At 41.0% G+C, this 16,828-nt stretch overlaps 1 protein-coding gene across 1 annotated transcript in view; it reads right to left on the reverse strand.

The window, feature by feature from the left end:
• ARHGAP40 (Rho GTPase activating protein 40) overlaps positions 1 to 16,828 on the reverse strand; it is a 475,540-nt gene that overhangs the window by 427,458 nt on the left and 31,254 nt on the right. The window lies entirely within an intron of this gene.

A 16,828-nucleotide genomic window follows, 5' to 3' on the forward strand; every position in this document is an offset into this window, starting at 1 on the left:
GAGATTAAAGTTCAGATCCCTCGTCGTCGCCAGTTGTTAAGTAAGGAGTCGAAGTGGAGATTCTTCAAGTAGTTTATTGAAGTCAGAATATAGGAGCACAGGCGGAGCCAGCAACACATCCCATAGCCAAGCAATGCAGGACGTAACTGACTACCCAAGAGAATACAGTCGATGCATGCAAGGATAAACATTCTAGAAGCATATAACAGCACGAGCCTTAAAGCTGTACTAAAGAATAAGACACAACATAACAAGGAGGCAAATATTGTTAAGTAAACGATTCAATCGAGATATAGGCTCCATGAAAAGGAAGGTAGGGTCCAGTGCAGTGGAAATAATGTATAAATCATGTATTCGTGGAAAGAAAGGGTGGTAGAAACAACTTTAAAGAAACTTGTAAGACCGTGGAGAACACACAAAGGGGCACGTGCATCAAGCCCGCATTTGTGATTTGTAAATAGCGAGTTTTATTTATAAATTGCAAAATGCAATGCATGAAGGATTCACAAAAATAATGTGATTCCTTAAAATTCCTTAATTGCAACTCACAAATTGTGAGTCGCAATTATGGAACTGATTCCCATTCATTCCTATGGGCCTATAGGCCCATTGGAATCAATGAGAATTGCATGCGCAATTTGCGAGTACACAATAGGTACTCGCAAATTGCGCATGCAATTTTAAAGGTTCATGGTTGCCAAAAGGACACCCTGATGCAACCCTAAAATTGTTATGTACACCCATGTTGTGCACACACATGCCCCAAGGGCATGTGTGTGTGTAACATGTAACTTTGAAAAATACACTTTTGCACATTTTTCAAAGTTTTCGCAAATTACCACCAACTTAAAGTTGATGGTAATTTGCATTTCTTAATGGCAAAATCGATTTTTTTTTGTTGCATTGCATTTAGGGAATCGCAGTTTGCGATTCACTAAATGCAATCGCTATTTAAGTAATCTCAAATTTTGCGATTACCTAAATAGCGATTGTTGCTTTTGGGATGATGCATCCCAAATGCAAAAATGGCGGCCGTAAAAAGCAATGATGCATGTGCCCCTAAGAGAATTAACAGATATCATGGCGATCAGGCTGGTCTGAGCATACGAACAATTGAGGCACAACATCGGGGCACTACTTGATGCTCCTCATCAGCAAGGACATGTAAGGATCCCAAGCAGCTGCAGTGATCAAGGTGCTTAGGTTTATTTAGTGAACGAAAAATGTATGATGTGAAAGCTGAAACTGGAGGTCAAAGGAAACGGCATAAGGAGGCCCATTTCGCCATAGGTCTCACATCATTAATGCCATTTTGACACACAGATACAGCTTTACGCAACAGAAAGGTGACCAGTCAACCTTTGCGAAGGTCCTTCCACTACGCCGTAACACGTGTCACTGCGATTTTAGAAACTTTTGATCCTTTCAAGCAAGAAACAATTTTTGGGGGTCAAAATCTGCATCTTATGTAGAAGATGAAGCATTATGTGGTAAAGGTAGCACATTAATAATTATGGTGGGAAAGCTGCGGCCGCAAAATTGCCTAATTCTGAGGACTCTGGCTTTAATGCACCTACCCAAAGGAGAGCAATTTTTATTACTGGTTGTGCACTCTGAATATCGTAAAACTCTAAAACACTCTCACTTTCTTTGCCTGCAGTTTCTGAGATAAAGCCAAAGAGTACTACATATTATTTGAGGTTCCAATCCTAGAAACAGGCCCAGATGTCGGTAGCATGTTGAAAAACTGCATAATACGATATTGTGAGATTCACAGAAGTATCTGTGGAGACATTTTGAGTAACAGATCAATATTCCAATGGGAAAATCATGCTGGATGTATCCAAGTAAACTTCAGATAACTTTCCAAGCAATAAACATTTAGGATAGACAGTACAGTGTGTACACAGATAAATGCAGTGACCAGAAGGCTTTCCCATTGGTATGGTATGAACAGCACTATTCAAGAGGCCTCAAGCAGAGAAATACAGGAGGTTGCTGGTCAGACAGAGTCACTTTGTTGAGAATTCAAGTTAGGGTAGCTGATATTCAGGGATGATGTTTCAAGACAGGGTGCTGAAACAGAATTTAGGAGAGGAGGAGGTGCACTGAGGCAAGCACTCAACCAAAGTGGACGAGAGGTATTACTGGGTTATATTATCAGTAGAGAAGCCTGCTCCTCTATTGTGAGGAGTAAAGAAGGTGTGTTTCATCTTAGGAGATGAAAATAAATAAATCAAGCAGTCAGTTTAAGTCCATGGCAGTGAGATACTAGAGTTTTTTTTCGCTTAAGCGTGGGACTTGCGCCCGATAAAGAAGAGATGGAGTGATCTGGCACAATTCTACCAACAGAAATGTAATTGATCAAGCATCTACATTAGCTGCTATTGGAAAATAAGACCACTTCTTGCGTAACTCAGAGTAGCACTTATGATCCCCAAGTGTGTAAGATAAGCAGTGGGTGAGGCAGGGTTTCAGAGTGAATGCAAGCAGTAAGACTTCACATTGAGGTCCTGGCACTGAAGCCTCTCTCTTTAGAAGTCAGTGTGTGGGGAATCTGGGAGCGGCAGCTTGGATACACCACAGAGGGAGCCGAGTAGAGAGACTGTTTTTATTTGCCCATATTACTTATAATTAAGGGTTCGTGGCATCAAGTCTATATATTGTCTGAATGAGGTTTTCCTGGCCATGTGACTATTGAAGATAGAGTTCTTTACATTACAGGAACGAGTTTTGTTCATTCTCAAGGTGCAACCTAAGAAGAACTTGAAGAGGGTCTGCTTTTTATTGAAGGTGACATTTTCCAGGTACCTTTCTCGTTTGTTGCATCGCACTCGGATGCCTCCTGAGGTTATAAAGGTGTCTGGCAGGTTTTTCAAGGCCGTATGTCCGACATTTTTGTAACTTAGTAGGTAGTTTTCAGGATGCAACATACCTTCTGGTGAGATGACAACTGGGGAGATTTTGTAGAAACGCCACATGCCTGGTATCAGACTCACTGTATGTGGACATCTCTCAATACTCTGAGACAGATGTTATGGACAGCTACCATAGGTTCTATCAACAATTAACCCTGGAGAGGGCTAATGTCCTTCAATGAATTTAACACTGTGCCGCTACATCGCTTGTCCTCATGCGTGTCTCAGCCAGGAAGCGCTCTCCTAACACAGTAAACATCTGCTTCCTCAATCCAGGAAATGCTTTGTATTTCAGTGAGATTATGGGAAATACTGTTGAAGACTGAAGGCTTTGTCACTTCCAGTGCTGTGTACCTTAAAATCACATATTAGCAATGAACACCCACCCGTTTACCAACACTTCGCAGTATCTAAAACTGGGGTTTGTATAGAACATCCACCATGATATGGCCAGCTGTGTTCTTTCGCTATCCATACACCACAGGACACAAATGACTCTTCGAAATCTCTACAGTCAAATTTTTTCAGTGCACATAAAGACTGTTTGTACTTAGGGAATCTACATATGTCCACAGTCTGCACACATTGACAGTGGCGTAGGAAAGGGGGTGCGGTGGTTGCGGGTCGCCCCGGGTGTCATCACTGAAGGGGGTGACAAAATGGCAAAAATATGTGTTTTAAACACATATTTTTGCCATTTTGTCAAGCCGGGGGTGACAAGAAATTGCCCGCACCGGGTACCACCTGACCTTGCTACGCCACTGCACACTATTCATAAACAGTGTTGGAAACAAATACGCATCTGGTATTTGCAAGAGCACCCCATCATTTTTGCTGAAAGAAAACTTTTTCCTTACTGCACAATATATAAATACTTACTCTCATTCACTTAAAAAATGCGGAAAAAACACTTTCAATCGAACAGAAGGTGACAATAGATGTTGAAGAAAAAAAACATTACATCTCAAAAATAGTGAAAGGTATGTTAAAGTGCCTTTTTTAAGGGCAAAGAAAGGGGTCAACGGGATGGTGGGAGCGCGGAGATACTCCTTCGGGAGTTGATTCAAGCGCGTTATAAACCCGCAAATAAATAAATGGTACTGCAGCGCTCAATTGGGATTAACACCAAAGTATTATAACACAAAAACAATAAGTACAGTGCACATGATGGAGGAATGTTCACCCAACAGTCATAAGTAGGAACCCTTATCAGGAGTTCCCAATGAGTCAATGCACGTTCATCTGGCACACGGTAAAATGTATATCCAACAGTTATAATGATGTAATCTTCAAACGTGGTTTCTTCAGTATTGTTCTTAACAAGATTTTTACTGTGATTCCAATGTGTAGCCAACACGTGTTTCGACGCAATAATGGCTTCATCAGGGCTCGTTATTATTGGATTTCCAAATTAGGTAATAGTTAATTGAAGATAATATCCATCACCACACCCAAAAGATAATAGAGGATCAGTGGAGGAAATAGGTTCCTTAATGAGCATCAGCTAAATTTCATGATTCCTGTAGGCCTAAAAGCCATTGTTCTTAGGTAGTAAATCTGCAAGTTTCCTTTTGTCACGTAGTAAAGTGTAGCCTCACTTTTAATGTTGGCAAACAGAAGCATGATTTTAGGAAAAAAGTGAATTCAGCACTATGTTTTGTATCTTTAGCTCCATTTCAAGGACTTCTTCCATTCTCTCCGTAATAAGATCCTACACACTGCTCATTGGAAAATGTGGTTGAACTAACAGTTTATTTTGCAGCTTTATGCTGCATTGACTTGTATTGAGAGAAATGTGAATAAGACCTGAGCTTTCACTCAAAAAACCAATAGGAGCATATAATGCTAAAATGCCCAACAGGGTGGCAGATCTAGACATCTACATTCAGAGGATACATTGCCTTAATTTCTGGCAGATTCAGCTGTGCACATTGATGGTGTAGGAGCTGGAGCCGAAAAGATTTCCTGTGTTTGGACATGCTCTATCTGTCTCATCTAGATAAGAAAATATGCCTCCAGGGGCGTGGCCAGAAAATCTACCTGGTTTTCTATTGCCATACTTCTTTAAACCTTGACCTTATTTGTTAAGACCATCTTTGTTTTAGTTCCAGTTTACAATTTTGTAAGGTAGAGAAGTGGTCCTTAAACTGTGGTCAGGGGACCCCCGCAGGTCCGTGTAGCCTACTCAGTGGATCTGCGACTACTTAGAGAATTAAATAACATTAACAGAATAATAAAATGTATATTAATGAAGATACATAATGTACAATTGAAAATGTTAAATGTTCTGTAAGTGGGAAGAAATTTGAAATTGGAAGCTAAAAATTAAGTTAATCCCCTCAAACTAATTCATGGGCGGAGTGCAGATACATCAAACAGAATATAGTATGGATGATGAGTGGCCTCAATTGAATTTAGAAACACTCCAACCTTCCTATTGATATTAAAGTTCAGTTTTGTAAAATATTTTTTTGTTCGAAAATGCTTAGGCCGGGGTCACTGGCTTCAAGTAATGACTCGGTGGGGGTCCCAGATACCAATAATGATTCAGTGGGGGTCCATTGGTTCCAGTAATGATTAAGTGGGGGACCTCAGAAGTCAAAAGGTTAAGAACTACTAGTATAGAGGCTAGACAAATTAAGGTGCTGGTGTGCTGTACTTTATTGTGGCAAAAGAAATAACAAGAACTACGATCCATATGTTCTGATATACTGGTTGAAATATGCAACTAGTATTTTTGGGAATAGTGTGAATTTTGAAAAATGACCCATGTACCAATAGGTCACACTGAAAAGTTCCAAATTGGAGTGGGTTGCAATCCAACCTACGGAATTAATATTCATGATATAGGTTACAAATTGCGACTATCTCTCATTGGTGGCTATGACAGGTATGGGGGCCTGCAAGGGTCAGCAGATCACTATGTCTGAGTTTGACTTTAAATAAAGATTCATGTATTTTTTTAAAGCAATCCCTTTTCCTTCTTTTTGGAAAACGTTTGAGTGTTGTCATTGGTCCCTTGGACCACCACCTACTCCCTTTGAATCTTTTTATAACATTCACAAACAAGTAGGGATCCAAAAGCAGACCTTTCCCTTATGTGCATTTCCAGTCACAAACCTGTGAAACAATTAATACAGGTTCACAATTTGGAAGGGAAGCCTACAACATGCATTTTCGAAATTGTGAATAATTATCCATTTGTAACCTCATCGTATCAGTCAGTAAAAGATTACTAACTAATAAAATGAGATTCTTACATTGAAAAAAAACTATTTTGTACTCACAAATACTCCTATTTTTCGATTCCAGGCATTTGTGACCACCATAAGTACAACCGGCCTCAAGCCGTGAACAATAAGATAATTATTGGGACGAACATGATGACTTTTGTTTCAATAGGTAAACATGGATCATGCATGTGCGCTATGACACAGGACTTTCTCACCGATTGCGGCTTTGTTGGACAGAGAGGTTCCCAGAGAGTTACCCTCATAGTGGTGAAAGGAAACTGCCTTTACCATGAGTTAAGCAGCACAAGCACAGTGGTGGCAGCATGCCATGTACTGATCAGAAGGAGTGAACGGGTACTTTTTTAACCTGTGTCACTGGAGTGATGCCTTCGGGCTCACTCATTCAAAGTTCAGCTGCTGTGTGCTTAGCTCACCATGTAGGGAGACCCAGGGTTGTATGGTGAAAAATGGAGAGGTGGTAGAGGAATCCCCGAGACAAGTATCTGTATTGCTGCATTCCTGGAAGCTGGGCGGACCACAATGGAGAGGGGAGAGAAATGCTTGCCCCCCATACACTTCAATGTGTGATTCAGAGAGGTCAGAAGGAATAGGTCTGGGCCCATCTCAGGCAGGAATTGGGGCTAATCGGGGAATCATAGAGTAGGGCTGAGGCCCTGTGTTTATCTTTTGATACACATACCACTGTGGCTGATACCCAGGTGTGAACACTAGTCACTCTCATGTCTTATGATGTGGGGCTATCAGCTTTGGAGTTGAGCTTGCTGTGACAGACTGCTTTCAAGAGGAAGGGATGGCAGAGTAGTGGGCACTTCAAAAGAAAGCAGACCCCAACATGAGCCACAAAGACCCAGATCATAAATCACATTTGGTGTTGGGAAATGGGATATAAGAAGGGGACTTGAGACCACAAAAAAGTAAACTGTCAAGTAGCCATTCTGGCTGTGTGAGGAGGAGAAGCTCTGCAAGACTTCAGTCTGTGATTAAGACTGGGTCCATGGCACGCTAGTCTCACTGATGGGCGAAGGGGCATCATACAGGGAATCCAACATCGCATGCCTGTTTGCCAAGACCAGAGTGACCTCTGAGGATGGGGAGAGCACTGAAAGGAGTGGGGTCCATTGGAGAGTCATGTCATGTAGACTCACTGAGAAAGGTGTGAGCAAACAGCTATTGGAACGTTCAGGCCCTTGCCTTGGTGCAGGGCAAAGCCAGAAACCGTCATATGCCAGAGAGCCGCCATGAAGTTAGCCATAGATATCGCTTGGTCACACCACATGCTAGAAGGGACTGCCACTGATGGATTGCCATATGGATTGGAATGTATCCCTTGCGCAGTGAAGATCTGGCAACCCCATATGCCAGAAAAAAACAACGTGCAGGCATCTGCTGCGCAGATAAGTTTGGTGCCCATGTACAGTATAGATATGGTGGCCCCTTATGCCATATGATGTCACCACAAATAGCAAGTAGTATGAACTGATGCAGAGCATAGCCAGAGGAGTGGGGCTGCCGCGGTAACCCCTGGGCGCCTAGCCTGGGAAGAAAGATCAGCATCAAGATCTTCACACCACCTTCCCCCACAGTGGGACAGACCAAAGACTTACCCTGCAAGGAAGAGCGTGAGAAACCTATGGTCCCTGCAGGTGTGCAACCGTGTATGAGGAACTCAGTGATCATCAAGAGCAGCCCAACTAGGCCGCGTGCAGCGAACTCACCGGTACAAAGCTGCTGCGAAGCCAGCAGTACAGGCACACTCAGGAAGTCTGCACACTTTGATCCTGCAGGTGCAGGTCAGACAGAATTGTGCAAGTGGACCCAAGGGGAACTTGCTTGATAAATAGAGGTCTAACCCAGTTTTTAAGCTCTTTTCTCTTTTTTAAACATAATAGCTTTCGCTGACAGCACATGTGCGCTGTAGGCAGAACCTATAAATTGCAAGCTTGTCTTCTGTTCTTTTGGTGTTTGGAATAAGGCACAAACTCCTCAGAACTTTATTTTTTGGGTGCCTTTCTGTACCCAGTGCATGGTAAATTGAGGTCTCTGATTCAAGCAGTTTTACACTGGATTAGTTCCAAGGAAAAATAACAATGAAGGAAAATTGAATTACCATTTTTAAATCATAGCCTTCTAGGAAGAGATCACGTTTACCAGCGAATGGAAAGTTCAGTCCCTAGACACATACCGCGTTTGCCTCTTTGCTGGCACTAGCAAATCGAATATCAGTTGTTGACTTCTGGGAATGTGTTTGTCTGCTCCATACATGTATCATACAGCGTGTCTAGCGACCAAACAAGCAAAATCTCTCGAGGCCACAAGATGCATCCCCTGGGAGAGAGACACACAAAAGCAAAATGTAGCCACCAGGAGGACAATAAATAACTTATCTGCATAGCTGCAAACAACACCACCCTCCCTAGATGGGCGAGCTTCCCTTCCGGGTTTCTGACCAATTACTTTGATTCCCCTTCCCATCTATAATGATACCCATATACTTTCTGGTATGTAAACTGTCACCGTTTATTACATCGTAAAACATGCTAGGTCTTAAATCACCATAAGGCAGCGGTCATTGGTATTAACCATGTACCGCACAAAATGTAGATACATAGACACAATCATTGAATCATTGTGGAACAGATAATTAGGTGTTCATAAGGCATATGTGTTTATTATTTGCTCCTTGATGTATCCTCATCAAGTTATTCCATCATCAAGCTGACTGCATTTTATTCGAGGGCCATTGTTGTTAAGTGCTGCAGCTTTTATGCTTCTCCTTGCCACCAATGCCTGACGTTCGTTGTCCTCTGGCTGCGCCTGGCTGAAAGTGCAGTGGCCACCAAGTGCTGACCTTTTGCTGGCCTGTAGCTCCTGCCACTGCGAGTCCCTGTCCTCCATATAGTTGCCAGGAAGCCTGAGATTAATAAAACTGTGTCTGACTTATTCCCAGCCCATGCGTTTTTCAGAGAGTGCCCATTGATATGTTCAGTTTTTGCCTGGACCTCTCCACTGCAGAATGGTCAAGAGCCCCCCTCCACTTGAAACGTGCTGTAACTTCTGCCCATACCATATCAGCGGGCCATACATGGTGACTGTGGTGAGGTCCGCTTCATGGCTTCCAGGAAGCTCAATCGCCCAAACCCTGTGATGTTGGTGCTGCCCAGGTGTATTAGCATTGTGTCCCTCTCGCCTTGAGTTTGTAGGCCTCTGCGTACCATGGGCAACAGCTGAGCCCATTTCATGTCTGGTATTCCCAAGCTTACCATGTTGGAATTATGCAGCCATATGCCTTTATAATCCTTCCAGAGAGCTGCCCAGTGCCCTGCCCTATTGATGAAGGAGTGGTCCATCATCCAGACCGTCTTCCTCCTTTATAAGTGCCCTGTGGCGGGAAAAATGGTTTGTTATAGTTGCACTGTGGTCTGATGTAATCCCTGAAAGCCAGTGATTTCCATCTGCCAATACGCTTAATGCAGTCTTCCCCCAAGCCTGACTCAAGAACTTTGTTATTAGATTAAATCAAAGGAGAAATCCTGAAGGATAATTTAATTACCATTTTAAAATCATAGCCTTCTATGAAGAGATCACTTTTACTAGCGATAGAAAAGTTCAGTCCCCGGACACATTCCGCATCTGCCTTTTTGCTGGCACTTGCAACGCAAATATCAGTTGGTGACTTCTGGGAATTTGTCGGCTTCACGGGGCAGATTTACAAGAAAGTGACGCATCTATAGAGATGCGTCACTTTCCTTACGCCAACCTAAAAAAATGCTTGCACCACCATGGATGTGTCGCATTTACAATACGGCGCACCATGGCGGAAGGATTGACAGATGCGTCAGAAATTCTGACACATCTGTTGGGGCAAAAGTCACGCATTGCTGGAGTCGTGTCGCAAGCACGACGCAACTCCACCAATGCATTTTGTGGCCTATTCCCACTACACTGTGTCACTCCTTACGCCTGCTTCAAGCTTCAAGCAGGCGTAAGATATTGAGGCAGTGGCGTCCTAAAAGTGATGCAGTGAAATCTTGTAGATTTCACTGCGTCACTTTTATGAGGCTTTCCTGCGTGGGAACCCCCTCTGCATACATTATACGTGACGCAGGTATAATGTGACGCAGAGCTTTACAACGTGACGCATCTCCCTAGATGCGTCAAGTTGTAAATATGGCGCATTGTTTGCAACGCCGTTGCATCAAAAAAATTGACGCAATGGCGGCACAAAGAGGCGCAAGTGGCTTGTAAATCTGCCCCCACATATGTATCACACAGTGTGTCCAACTGCCAAAGAAGCATAAAATGCCTTGAGGCCGCAAGATGTTTCCCATGGGAGGGAGACACATAACAAAATGTAGCCACCAGAGGAAAAAAAAAGAACTCATCTACATAGCTGCAAACAACACTTCCACCTGTGAAAGGCATTTCATCCATAGAGGATAAATTAGAAGGTGTTTGCACAAGCGCTTCTTGGTATCACATTGCAAGCAGCGAAGCAGAAAAACGTTCAAGAGCTGAAACGGCCAAGATGTGACAGAGAAAAGAAAATATAATGATCCCTTTCCAATATTAATGAGTTCAAACTTACTTATTTGCCATACTTTGTTAACATGACAAATGCCATTATGGAGTTTGTAGTGTTGTCTTTGGGTGCAAAGTGTATGTTTACACGTCTTGCTTGGAAGTTAAAACGCTCTAGCATGGTGCTGAGTTTTTGTCTTACCAACATCAGTAATGCATTCTGGGTGTTGTTGTCTTAGTAAACTTGGCTCAGTGGAAACCTACCAACACACAATGATTTCTAACTACAACAAAAACAAAATTGGAAAAGATGCCCAGAAAGCACAAAGCTTAATAGCAACCCAATTTTAAACCGCTCTCCTATCCCGCTGATTGTCTTCAATGTCTCAGCCTTGTCAGGTACATCCCCAACCGTGGTAGGCCCTTAGAATTGCACATCTTTGGTACTGGGAGCTTAAATGACTTTGCACTCATTAATATTGGAAAAGGATCATTATATTTTCTTTTCTCAGAAACATCTTGGCCTATTCAGCTCTTGTGCGTTTTTCTGCTTCGCTGCTTGCAATGTGAAACCATGAAGCGCTTTTGCAAGCCACCATCTAATTCATCCTCTGGGGATGGAACGCCTTTCACAGGTGGAAGAATTGCAGGAAGCAAAGCAGACCCTAGAGGGGACTGCAACTAACCCGAAATGCAGATGAAATTAACAATCCTAAAATCCATGATAACAAAAAAGGATAATATCCTTCAACTGGTTAAACATTTGGGCAGAATCATACCCTCTGTCAGATTAAGTAGACCATCTGATATTGGCTACGAAGAACTTGGGTAAGAGTGATGGTAAATTAAGTTTGTCCCATTTCAATTACTTGTGATTATTACTTAATTGAATAAGTGCAACATTTGCATGACCATTGTCCATTTTTATCAACACGCATCAGAGTAGGAGAAGATAAAAAAGTATGAACAAGTGGTTCATGATAACTCATGATTGTCAATTAAAAAGTGAAATCCTTATTGTATGCCCCTAATCCACTATTAGTTGAGGTTGAGGGGTCTGTCAATACCATAGCACCGGTGGGTGATGTAGAAGCGCCATCAGTGAAGGAAATTGAAGGATACATTAAGGGGGCGAGATATTCGGGCGCAATGGGACCGGACGATGTCCCTGTAGCCATAATAAAAAAAGGATTGTGGCGATTGGGCAAAAGTCTTACATTCTCTATTCGTTCATTGCTACAATTTCGGGGACATCCCTTACTCCTGGAAGGGGAGCATAATAGTCCTGTTATATAGAAAGGGCCCTAAAAACTCGCCCGCGAGTTTTAGGCAAATTTCCCTTCTAGATGCAACGGGAAAATTGTTTGCAAAAAGTATCCTTGTTCACTTACAAGAGTGGGTATTTGGAAAAAATGTAATTCCCCTTGAACAATCAGGGTTCCGGAAGAATAGTGGCACATTAGATAACATATCCGTTCTGCAAACCCTAATTGAAAAATAGCCTGTGGGTCGGAGGACTTCGCTGTATACATCATTTATTGATTTCTCCACAGCGTTCGATAGGGTAGATCGGGGGACGCTGTGGAGGAAATTGATCACTATGGGGATCCCAGGGAACTTGTTAAGAGTAATAATTGCTCTTCAACATGGACCCAAGTTTTGTTAGGGGGGACTCAAGGTCTTTCAAAGAAAATCTCTACTAACAACGGGCTGAAGCAGGGATGTTTATTGGCCCCTTTACTCTTCTCAATCTACATAAATGACCTACCGAGTCGGATAGGGGAGAGTAAAGGGGATCCTCCACAATTGGGAGACCTAAAAATAAGTTGTCTATTGTACGCAGATGACGCAATAATAATGGATTTAACCCCAATTGGGCTGCAGAGACGACTGACTGAATTAGTTAGGTACACTAAGGAATACTTTTTAAAAATAAACGTTTCAAAGAGTAAAGTGATGATTTTTAGTTCTAATGGCTGTAAGGTTAGATCAAATTTGAAATGGATTTTAGGAGATGAAATAATGGATATAGTAAAATTTTACCCTTACTTAGGAAACCTTTTTCACAAATAAGTGTTCTGCTAATAGACATATGGACCACTGCAAAAGTAAAGCTATCTCGCAAGCCTCTGCAATTAATCGCTTGTACTCACAATGCGGGAAAAGACACTTTTCACATACTATTGCAGTATACAAAATAAAGATCCCCCGACTCTGAATTATGCAACTGAAACGATAGATTAATGTGAATGGGCAAAGTTCGATAAAGTGGAAGGAAAAATGTGGCGCCAATTATGCAATGTGAGTCGTGCTGCGTCAATCGCGGCTCTTAGGCTCGAATTTGGCCTTCTTTCAACCTACACCTAAACAATGGCAGCTTGCTTAAGGTGGGGTAATGCTTTGTTAAATGGGCAGGAGAATCTATTAAGGTTGGCTTTACATAAGGAAATCTTTGTTAATATGTTATCGAAAAGCGTAATTTTTAGGAATTACTTAAAGGCTATGAGTAGTTTTGGTATAGATTTTGAAGTGACAGCAGGCATGGATGAAACAGGTTTAAAGCATATAATTAAAAGAACCATATATGTGATTTCACGGGAAAGAGATTTGAAAATATGCGGCATGAATAGAAGGTTGGACTGCATTGTAGAGAACTCTCAAGTTAAAAAGCCTCAGCCGTACGTTCTTTGGAACTTGAATCATGGAATTCGCAGAGTGGTTTTGTTATTAAGAATGAATCTGCTACCTCTGAAGATTGTAACAGGTGCCTGGGAGGGTATCCCCAAAACGAAAGGCAATGTGATTTATGTAACGGCGGCATACAAGATCTTAACCATGTTCTGTTTGTGTGCCCAGCACTCCTTTTAATACGTCGTAAATACTTAAGGCATGGTTTTTTACAGTATAAAATCTGTACAGCAGAGCAGGCCCGCAACTACCTTCTGCTCCCCCCATCTGAATTGATCTGTTTGTTTTTTTAAAGAATTTTTGAATGTTTATTGAAAATGAGTGGGCAAGGGTGACTCGTAGGTTTTTATTGTACTGGGCGATGTGATTCGATGCATTAGTACGTTTTTTACGCACTTCAAGCTCTTTAATCAGTTATTAAATAGGATAATCTATATACTATTTTTATTCTGTACTAGCATTCCTGTAAGATAGTTAATTTACCATGCATATCTACTTGAAACATAGCCTCTAGAGAGTCATTTTTGAGAAATGTTCTAGATTAGGGTTTCAATGCATTGGCACTTTATGTAAAGCATTGCACTTTATAATGCACTTTATAAAAAAAATTGCTGCTATTACTACTCCATGTTCATCTCCGTTACAAAGTTTTTAATTATTTATGTAAATTGTAATGTGTATATTGGATGACATTTGTACCTTTTTTTATCTTGTGCCACCCAAACGTAGATTATTTTAAAATGCCAGGGTGATAGCCAAAAGTTTTATTCATTTAAGATTGATAGTTATTGCCCGCAAGTGTACTCTATTAGAATATTTTTGCCCATCGCAGTAAAGAACTTAATGGAAGAAAAGAGTTTTTTATTCGTGGGAGGATGCAATGTAGGAAATCTGAAATTGTAATCTTTGTTTTAGACATTGATCTATGTTGTTCCCCGTAGTGCAGAGTCTAATTAAGAAAAGTGTCTAGGTACTCTCGGGTGTATTCGAAGAAAACTGAAGTTGTATTAGTGTGTTTTAAATATTATGATGTGTACGAAATGATGTTTTCTTTGTATTTTATGTGGAACTCCTCGGAATTCCAAATCATAATAAAATAAATTGAGAATTGAAATCCCTAACCAGATGCCATCGTTCAATATTAAGAATTATATACATCAATCATAGAGCCATGGTGACTTATTTTTGGTTGTTGTAGCATGGTATTTAGAATTACATCGAAGGAGCACACCCATTACTTGCCCTCAGTCCCCGAGTAACTGTCAATTTGTAGGTTATCAAAACAGTTGGTTCACTCAGGGGATGTTTATTTTCAATCTGGAACAACACAGCAACTGGTCAAACGATATATACATGTACTAAATTAATTAGATAGATCAAATTAAATACAATTCCCTTGCCAAATAACTGAAAACACGCTGCAGATATTAAGAATTTTTTTTGATATATCAATTTTAACCTAGGAACAATTACAAAATCAAGCTCAAATATCTCATACAACTTGACAACACATTTTAAAGGATTCTGGAGCAAACAAAACCAAAGAGAAGCCAATTAAGGATAATGAGCTGCAAATAAAGAACACCGAGGTCAATAATACATGAAAAGGATGAAGATATTCAGTAAAGAGAACAGATTATTTAAATAGCATCATGCAGTCCATAATATAGATCATATATCGATGTTTTAGCCCTTGTGGTAGAATTGACCTAGGCCATCATCAGGACAAGTTGTCAGAAAGTCATGTAAGTAAGCAACCTAAAGAAGATAAGTAAGGAAAAGAAAATCACCAAAACGTGTGCAGGCAAGTGAAATGTGGAAACCAATTTATAAAAAGAAAGGCTTACCTAGATGTTAGACTAAAAAATACCAAAGAAAAAGGATCAAGACGGACCTTGGTCCATGGTGAGAGACTATCAGCTGGGAAATCGACCATCCACAACAAGGCAGAGGACCAATCTGATTGAAAACCAATGAACAGTGTATTGTAACAAAAAAATAAAGCAAATTAAAATCCTTGATCACAGTATAAATTTAATAGGGATTGAACTTACTGAGAGCAACTTGGAGAAAATGTGGTACTAATCTACAAAGTTGCATCTAGCTTGGTTTACGGTTTCGTACCACTTGAGACACGAGGAAAACTATGTCTGTATCTCCTATCTCAACCAAAGCAGACGTAGCAGGATCCCTTCCAAGGAAATGCCCATGCTACAATTAATAACTGTGGGGGGATGAACGAGCATGCTGAACAAGAAAGATTATGTTGTTATAAATGTAAAATTATGGAAAGCGTCCAACGCATGATAAGCCAGTTCAGAAGACACTGAGTACACACGTCCAGAGGTGCAGGGTGATATGGGAAAGGTAGTCCCATTAATGACACATGCATGTAGGAGAGAAATCGGGAAAGGTTAAAGTAAAGCATTCAAGGTATGCTGGGACAATTAGTCCACTGGCAGAGACCAAATTGTTTAGTGCACTACATAACTAAATCAACATATTAAAAAAGAGACTGTACCTGCAACATGTCACTTATCAATGAAGGGTAAAAAGAAAAAGAAAAAACCCAAGCTTAAAGAGATTATACCAATATAAACGCCAATTGTCCTGAAAAAAAGCAGATAACATAAAATGGGTAGTTAGAAACACAAGCGGTACAAGACAACATTTATAAATAAAAATGCCATAAAGATTAGCAAGAGCTTCTTTTGCAACAAGGGGACTTTAATCTTCCAAAATTTCTCTTTCTAGATAAGAGATATGTTACTGGTACAGTCTTTTTTTTATTCTGTGCTACGTGCACGTCATTAATGGGACCGACTTGTCCCATATTACGCTGTGCCTCAGAACGCGTGTATTGAGTGTCTCCTGAAATGGTGTCCCATATGTTGGACGCTTTCCGTAATGATAAGTTTACAACAACTGGAACCTTTTTTTTTTGCACACTCGGCCATCCACCCGCAGTTATTAATTGTAGAGAGGGCATTCTCTTGGAGGGGATCCCGATGGCACTGCTTTGGCTGAGATAGGTGGTGCAGACAACGTGTTCCTCATGTCTCAAGCGGTACGAGACGCTACTTTGTGGATTAGTACCAAATTTTCTTCAAGTCGTACCCAGCAAGTGCAATTTTTGGATGGTTGCTTTCCAAGCTGATATTTTCTCTCCATAGACCTAGGTCTGCCTTGGTCATATTTCTTTGGTATTTTTAAGTTAAACTTCTAGGTAAGCTTATTTTGATATATTGGTTCCCACCTATTCCTTGCCTGCACCATTGTGGGGATTTTTTTCTTTCCTTAACATTTTTGGATTGTTTTCTTAAATATCTTTCTGACAACTTGTCATGTTGATGCACCAAGTTAATTCTACCACAAGGAATGAAACACCGATGTATGATCTATAATATGGACTGCAAGAAGTTGTTTAAAAAGTCTGTGTTCATTACTTCA

The sequence above is a fragment of the Lissotriton vulgaris genome, chromosome 7 (assembly GCF_964263255.1).
Source record: "Lissotriton vulgaris chromosome 7, aLisVul1.2, whole genome shotgun sequence".
Classification (NCBI taxonomy): Eukaryota; Metazoa; Chordata; class Amphibia; order Caudata; family Salamandridae; genus Lissotriton; species Lissotriton vulgaris.